At 42.4% G+C, this 8,850-nt stretch overlaps 1 long non-coding RNA gene across 1 annotated transcript in view; it reads right to left on the bottom strand.

The window, feature by feature from the left end:
- Positions 1-3,113: 3,113 nt before the first annotated feature.
- The window catches only part of LOC121140266, a 28,652-nt gene continuing 22,915 nt past the window's right edge, over positions 3,114-8,850 (bottom strand). The window contains exons 5-6 of the long non-coding RNA XR_005877057.1: positions 4,342-4,484; positions 3,114-3,217 (exon numbers count right to left, since the gene is read on the bottom strand). This is a non-coding gene — a long non-coding RNA (uncharacterized LOC121140266). The remainder of the gene's footprint in view (positions 3,218-4,341; positions 4,485-8,850) is intronic.

The following is an 8,850-nucleotide window of genomic DNA, read 5'->3' as shown; positions in this document are numbered from 1 at the left end:
TGGGGCCTAGCTAGAAAATTATACCATGGTATTTGCAGTCCTTGTTGCCCTCTCATCTTTGGCCTCCTCCTGTTGCATGCAGTTACCTGTTTTCCAAGACATGAAGGACTGCCCCTGCCATGGGCTCCCACCACCATAATGTCTACTCACCCCATAAACAGCACCAAGCAAACACGGACTGAGAATTTAGAGTCAACGTGAGTCCTTTATCCCTCCAGTTATTCCAGCAAGTATGTTACAGTAGGTTTCACATTAGCATAAAAATTACTAACCACACCTGCTAAGCTTTAGACTGAATACTGGAATTTAAAAGAAAGTAGCTTGCAAAGAGACCTAACTAGTGCAATGAAAAATGTCAAACCTGAATCTTTCACCTTAAATTTTCTAAAGTCACAGGCCAAGGACCTCTTACCTAATTGGTGCTTTTAAGCTCACATCATGTCATTAAGTACTTAAAATATGAGGATCTTTGGGTCACCTACATATCCCTGCTTTTATTTTTTTCATGAAGGGCTTAATATATTTTGATCTTAAGGAATTAGAAGAAATTCTTTCAAATAATGTCTTCAAAGATGAAAGGAGATGTGACTAAAGTCCAGAAGTAGAGCGCTGATATACACTCCCTGAGTCCCTGGATTCAATCCCCAGCAAACGCACACACCACACACAGACACACAGAGAGACACACACAGGCACAGACTTAGGCAGACAGGCATAGGCAGACAGATAGACAGACACAGACACACACACACACACACACACAGACACACACACACACACAAAGAGATAAGAATTAAAAGAAAAGCAAAAGGAAAACTTGCCAGCTGCCCTGAGAAAGAATAGCTGCCGTGGAGCTAACAGAAGTAAAGGAGGAGGAGGCAGAGACTTTGGGACGCATACACTGTTATCCACAATGATGGGAGCTCTAGGGACTGAGATTTATATTCTCCAAGTCTTATAACAGCTGTCAGGCATTCTCACTTGAATCCTCCTTTCCCAGTCTAGTTGTAATTCTCTGCACTGAAGATTGCTTCACCAAAGGGATATGACAATGACATGGGATACAAATGGTGAAAGAGACAAAACTAGGTCACCATGACAATTACTATTCATCCTGGTAACAAATATTTCCCAACACTTCATGCTTTCTATGAATTTTTCACACCTTCTCTCTTTGATCAGGGCACTGTGTCAGGACAACACACACACAGACACATACACACATATACAGAGACCCAACACAGACACACACAGAGACACAACACACACAGACACACATACACAGACACATACACACATACACTCACAGAGACACAACACACACACAGAAACACAAAGAGACACAACACACACACAGACAAACACACACACACACACACACACATGCTCCAACACCCTTTGTGGGTTCACATTCTGCCTAACTTATCAGTCAGCACACCTGCTCTGCAGCAGATGGCTAGGACATGGTTAGTTGTTCTGTCATCTGAAAGGAACTGAATCTGAATTTTCAGGAATGGGACTAAAATTCAAAGAATGACAAAGGCAGAGTCTACTCAATGCACCATTGTTTACATCTATCACCTAGACGTGCAGTGGACAGAGGACAGGTCACTGCCCAAGAGTGGTTTTATAAACTGCAAAGTAGTGCAAGCTTTTAGGAATCAGCCCCTCAGTGACGTTGGTTATATTTGAGTACTCCATAGTTCCTGGTTGTTCGTCATGGCAGTAGATGGGACTGCACTGAGGCCTCCTCTCTGCTCTTCACTCTTGGCAAGCAGTTCCCTTCTGTTCATACTGGGGGTTGGGTAAAGAAGTCCACACCCTCCCTGGGGAGTGGATGGGGGAAGGTGGGATGAGGAGGTTGGTGTGTGGGAGGCACGTGAGGACTGGAGGCAGAGGGAACTGGGGTTGGTATATAAAATAAGATTGTTTTTAATTTAAATGAAAATTTATTTAAAAAAAAAGGAGTACACTTCCAGGAGTGCCTAGTGTTGCATAATCTTTTTCTGGTTTTGCTTGGAAATGGGCAAAGCAGCCAAAAGCCAGCTTGTTAGGCCTATGTTCCAAACAGTGGGAGGCAGTTTACCAGCTCCACCTGTGAATTTCTGTGTCCTTAACACAAGGTGCCACAGTCCCTTTTATAATTTAGTAAAGGGATACTGCTGAATGCCATAGACTGTGTGACTTGGTTTGAATCCCCAGCCCTCTTGAGTTCTGTGAAATACTTGAGTAAAACTCTGATCTCTTATTACCACTTCTGTCCCTAGCAATCATACAGGAAACTAGGTCAACACTCTTACAGAGATAGGACAGGGACAAATGCTGCTGGCTGTTCAGGAGTGTTGGCTCCCAGCCAGGTGCTATGAAGAGTTCACAGGGCCCACCGTCCTCACTTCCATTTACTCCCTGGTTGGCTGTTGGAATTCGTGTGAGATACTTTGTATTCCTCCACTTTAATTTCCCCAGTGATACTGAACATCGGTTTTGCCAGTTCCTTAACAGAAGATCCAGATGTGTAAATGAGTTCTTTGAGGTTCTGGGTAAAGCAGTTTATCATGGAGATTACCCAAACTCCTACTGAAATCAGAGTGACTGACTAAAGAGACTGCAGGAAGCTAAACAGAAAGTAGAAGGCACAAACAGAAGTGGTGTCCAGCTCTGAGAGGAGAAACCTTCCACAAGCAGCCACCTGAATCTACTGTACCCTAGCAGAAACTGGCTTTCCCCAAACCACCAGCTCATCGAGAGAGGCACAGGTCTAGCTCCTGAACTGTAGCTAGAGAGGGGCACAGGCGTGAAGGGCATGCATCTAGCTCTGTTTACACAGACCCTTTTTTAGGCTTTGCTGGATGCAGCTCCCTGTGCCCTTGGAATTTATACAAGGCTTCCTTAAGCATCCTTCCTTTGATCAGGCACTTGACACATCTATCCTCAGACTCAGGGATGTTTCATGGCCCCGGCTGGGGAGTTTTATTGATATAATCTACCTCGGTTCCCATTTCTGTCAATGGGTAGAGAGAGTGTCACAGCAATGAACTAGACAGCAAAGTCAAGGTCATATAGATACTGGGATGCATCTTTATAAAAAAATTTTCCCAGAGCTTTCTCAGGGTTCTTTCTAGTTGCTCCTTCTGATTCAGCAGCTGCAGGCTGGGCCCCCACCAATGAAGACAGAAGTAACATGTGAACTTGGTCACTGCTTGTCTGGGACAAGAATCTGCACAAGTAAGATTTATAAGTCAAATTAAGAAATGATGAGATAGAACTGACTGTTGTTCTGACTTAACAAATTCATTGTCAAATATCCTGGGGACTATCATACTAGGATGTGACAATGTAGAGGGCCACTCCAAGTCCAGGGACTTTTCTTCTTTTCTCCCTGCCCCAAATTCTACCTGTACTCAGCACATGTATGTATGTCATTATGCCTCATGTCCTATGACGACCCTCCATCTTGAGGATGTATATGGCATAGAGCTAGAGTGTTACATCCAGCCTGGAGGGTGTGCTCTGAGAAGGCCTGAAAGAAAACATGGAGGAGCTCAGGAAGACACTGTTCAAACCATATGCCATTCCCCCATTCTTCTCTCCCCAGAGCTAACTCTTCTATCCCTGAACACCTTGTTGGTGACAAGTTCTGACATGGATCTGGTTTGATCATGGCTTCTTTATTTTCATGCTGGGGCTTCACCTTTCTGATTCCTCTCTCAGGGTATGACTTAATTTTTCATGCTATTTCTACCATCACTACATGAGTTCTGCCTTCCAAGTCCCTTATATTATGAATACTCAACATTTACATAAACGTGATTGCATTAAGATCACATAATGTGTACAATTATCTATCTGCCTGTCTGTCTATGTTTGTGCTATTTGAAAAATGTGTCTCCATGGAGCTGAAAGTTTCCTGGCTTTTTGTTTGATAAGGGTCCTAATAAATCATACCTTGACTCAATTATCTAAAACAGGACTTAGCAAGCAATGACCTGTGGGTCAAAGCGCTCCTGCTTCCCTCTTAGCAAAGAGCTTTATTAGAGCAGAGTTACCACATACACAACATTGAAGGCTGGTTTTGCCCTTGAATGCCAGAGTTGAAAGTACAGTGATGCTGTACCATCTATAAAACCAAAAACCAAAACCAAACAAAAAAAAAAAAACAAAAGACCATTTGCTTTCTAACCTTTTGAAGAAAAAAAAAGTGTTTCCTGAAATCATGCAAGAGTGATGATTACTACACTAACTCTACTTTTGTGTTTTAAAATGTTAGTTACACATATTAATGATGTCAGTACAGTATCTCTATATGTATAAGTCATTGATCAAATCTAGAGACTTTTTCACCTGTTCTTTCTGTCTCCTTGTTTTCTGGGGTTGAGGGATAGTTGCCGTCATAGGACTGCACTGCCTCTCTCATACTGTGGCTCCTCTTCTGTTTCTTGATTTAGCCCCTTGTGTCAGTGGATCACATCTGCTGGCAGCTTTCTCTGAAAAGGTAGTGCATGAAGTGAGAACATGACCACTGCCAGGCATGGTCATGTTTAACTGTAGATTTGAAGGAGAGCACAGCCAAAGTCATCTGGAAGAGTCCAGAGCATGGAGAGAAAGGAATAGACTAAACATTACCAGTCGACTGAATTGGGCCACAAGAAGGGGGTCAAGGAGGAAGAGGAGAAAGGAAGACAAAGGAGAGAGGGGGCAATAGAGGCCAAGAGAAACCCAAGAGAACTAAGAGCACATGGCCAAAATGCCTGGGTTTTATAGGAATGAGAAGCTCATGAGTTGGAGAAATTTGGGTTAGGGAGCAGGATGAGAAGAGCTAGGATGCCAGTATAGACTGTGCAACTGGTACTTGAGATTCTGAGAGGATCCAGGGCTTGGAGGCCAGCATGTGCTTTGGTATTGTAATAAGCACCAAAGTTGGCCATTTGGATTTCATTTGGATCTAATAGATAGATGGCAGGCAGACACCTTTTGACAACAGCATCTTGTGAAGCTTTTCTCTTGTGTTTATTGCTAGTTTGCCTGAGAATAGAATCATTGGTTAGAAATTTTTTTCCTGAGAGTGAAGGCATCATTTCATTTTTTTCTCTCTTCCAACAGTGCAGACATAAAGCCACTCTGACACCAGGTTCTTTATAGTTCTGTTTCCCTTCCTGCCTCCCCTGGGGATCACTCTGATTCTTCTCTCAGTTCTGATCTCAGAGCACTTCATGTTCCCTGCCTCTTTGCCTTGTTTCTCTATTGTCTCATCACTTTCTGGCTATTCTCTCCTGGCTCTCTCCAGTTGTGTTATCCCCTTTCACTTTTCCTGGGTTTATTTGTAGCTTCTGCTCTCTGTGAGGTTGTTTTCTGCAGGAAGCATCATCTATGCCTTTCCTCTTGACCTCTCCCATGGATGATCTCATGTCTTCTTCTTGCCCTTCCTCCAACCTTGGCTACATAGAAAAAGTTTGCAAAGGAACCAAGTTGGAGCAACTGACAAACTGGAACCCTATATCTTTTGCTTCCTGCTTCAGAATCACTTGGGGTATACATGAAGTCCCTCAAAATGTAGGGAGGTGGTGTGTCAGGGGTTTCCTTGATGGCTTGGGTGAGAAGTCGTAGGGGACATGCTTTTCTTCTCTCCTGTGGGTAGTTCAGAGTCACATTCCACAGAATTTTCCAGAGGTAAGCCCAGCAACAATGAACTCCAACTGCCTACAGGTCTGACCTGCTGAAAAAGCACAACCAAGAAACTGGAAATGGGTTTGCATACTGGTGTTCTCAACACACAAGACTCTGAGGTAATGTGGACTCTATCCTGAGACTGTATATATAACGGATTTTTCTTATTGATGTGACAAAATATCTGATTAAAACAACTTAAAGAAAAGAATGTATTTTGTCCTAATATCTGAGAAGATGCAGTTTACTGTGGTGGGGATTCTATGACTGGCAGCAGGAGAGTGAGTGGGTTGTTCACATGGTACCCACAGTCAGAAAACAACAGAAATGAACACAAATGCTCTACTCTCTGCTTTTTATTTGTTAGGAAACTTGGTTACCTGTAGGAGGAAGTCTGATGCCGCCATTAAACATGTGACTTACTAAGTCTATGCCGCCATTAAACATGTGACTTACTAGAGGCGCATACAGATGAGGTAATAAAAGGGCGGTTTACCACACCGCTAACCACACCCACTTTAGGCAGGACTAAAGACGTATACGGCTGGACGTAAAGACGTATACGTACGTAGGCGGAACTACATCACTAGCCATTGTGCCGTACAGCTGCTTTAAATGCCTTGGATAAGGTTTGTGAAACAGGAGAGATAATGCAACCCTACACCAAGGTATTACAGGGCCCAAGGGAAAGGTTCACTGAATTTTTAGAGAGATTATCCAGAGCAGTAGAGGTACAGGTAGCGAACCCAGAATCCAGGCGTCTTCTTATAGAATCTTTGGCGTATGAGAACGCGAATCCTCAATGCAGGCAGGTAATTTGGCCATTAAAAATAAGATCAGCGCCATTGGAGGAATGGGTTCTGCATACAGCGAACCTGGAATGTAAAAGTCAGGATACAGGAGCTTGGGTAGGTGAAGCTATTTCTACAGGTTTGAGGAGGCACCAGGATGCCAAATACCCTACCTGTGATGATATAGAGGCATGGGTAGGGAAGGCAATCTCAAAGAATTTAAATAGGCGTAAAGATGCAAAATGCTTTAACTGTGGTAGAATAGGACATCTTAGTAGGAACTGTAGACAACGCATTCCTAGAAATAATGCTTTTACCAGGAATGTATCAAACAGAAGGCCTAAGCCTCCTGGTCTATGCAGGAGGTGTGGGAAGGGGCGCCATTGGACTGATGAATGCTTTTCCACAATAGACAGACAAGGTAGATCTTTACAGCAGGGAAACGGGCTTCCGGGGCTCCATGGAGCCCCGAAGAGGAAGATTATCCGGTCATTCCCAGTGACAGTGGAGGACAGCCTCTCCCAGGACAATTAGAAGATCCACTGCCCATTGTAAATAATACGGCACTGGATAATACATTAGCTCCAGAGGATGAATCAATTACATCAGGAGGAGATACAAAACATATATTTTGGCAAACTTCTATACAATATCATAGACCCAAACTTCCGGTTAAGGTAAATAATAGGGTGATTTACGGATTACTGGACACCGGAAGTGACGTCACTATCCTTAATCAGCAGTCCTGGCCACAAAACTGGGCTTTAAAAGAGGTTAATGTTCAATTCTTAGGGATTGGAACCCTATCTGAAGTTAAACAGAGCGTTAGATGGATTGACTTTATTGGGCCAGAAGGACAGAGAGGAAGGTTAAAGCCATACGTTGCAGATATTGCTATAAACCTCTGGGGTCGTGATCTACTCCAGCAATGGAATACGCAGATTAAAATTCCTCCTGTATCAGCTAGGAATTATAGACAAGCTCTTAGTGGTAGTAAGAATATAGTAAGACAGTACAGAAAACAGATGCCAAACGTACAGGCTGTGCAGAAGCAAGATGCTAGTGCCAAACCTACAGAGCAACCAAAAGCTCTACCATTAAAATGGCTGACAGATGAACCCGTCTGGGTGGGTCAATGGCCTATGACATCTGAGAAGTTAGAGGCTTTGGAGAAGTTAGTTCAGGAACAGCTAGATGCTGGACACATTGAGGAATCAACTAGTGCGTGGAATTCGCCTGTTTTTGTTGTCAAGAAGAAGTCTGGTAAGTGGAGAATGGTTACTGATCTTAGAGCCATCAACAAGGTAATTCAGCCTATGGGGTCTCTACAACCTGGGATGCCGTTACCTTCTCTAATTCCTAAGGATTGGCCAATTATAGTTATAGACTTAAAAGATTGTTTCTTCACCATACCGTTACAAGAAAACGACAGAGAAAAGTTTGCCTTCACAGTACCTACCTATAATAATTCCCGTCCGGTACAGAGATTCCAGTGGAAGGTACTACCTCAAGGTATGTTAAACAGTCCAACTTTGTGTCAATATTTTGTGAATAAACCTCTAGAAATAATTCGTAAAAAATTTCCACATTCGTTAATATATCATTATATGGATGACATATTATTGTCTGATTCAAATAAGGATACTTTGGAAAAGATGTTTGAGGCAGTAAAGGAAATTTTGCCTCGCTGGGGATTACAAATTGCCCCAGAAAAAATACAAAGAGGAGATTCTATTAACTATTTAGGTTATAAAATAGATGCTCAGAAAATTAGACCACAGAAAGTACAGATCAGAAGAGATCGTTACCGGACTCTTAATGATCTTCAAAAACTATTAGGAGAAATCTCTCAATTACAGACGATTATTGGTGTAGAAGGGCATGATTTAAAACACCTGAAAATGGCTTTAAAAGGAGATAAAGACCTAAACAGCCCACGAGTACTATCAGCTGAGGCTGAAAAAGAATTAGAATGGGTAGAAAAGAGAATATTAGAAGCACATGTGGACCGTGTGGATCCAAATCTGGACTGTATTCTGGTTATTTTACCATCTAGAGAATACCCCTCAGGAATATTAATGCAGAGGGACGACATCATTCTAGAATGGGTATTTCTGCCACATAAACAAAATAAAAAATTGAAAACATATATAGAAAAGATATCTGATTTGATATTAAAAGGTAAATTAAGGCTTCGTCAACTGACTGGGAAAGACCCAGCTGAAATTATTGTACCTTTAACGAATGAGGAAATTTCCTCCTTATGGAAGGATAATGAGTATTGGCAAATAGCTTGCAGTGACTTTTTGGGAAGTATTAGTAATAACTATCCCAAAACAGAGAGAATCAAATTCATAAAGAAAACAATTTGGATTCTTCCACGTATCGTGAGGCA

This window comes from Mesocricetus auratus, unplaced genomic scaffold (assembly GCF_017639785.1).
Source record: "Mesocricetus auratus isolate SY011 unplaced genomic scaffold, BCM_Maur_2.0 Super-Scaffold_100004, whole genome shotgun sequence".
Lineage (NCBI taxonomy): Eukaryota > Metazoa > Chordata > Mammalia > Rodentia > Cricetidae > Mesocricetus > Mesocricetus auratus.
The sequence above is the reverse complement of the archived record's forward strand: the minus strand, read 5'-3'. Positions and strand labels throughout refer to the sequence as shown.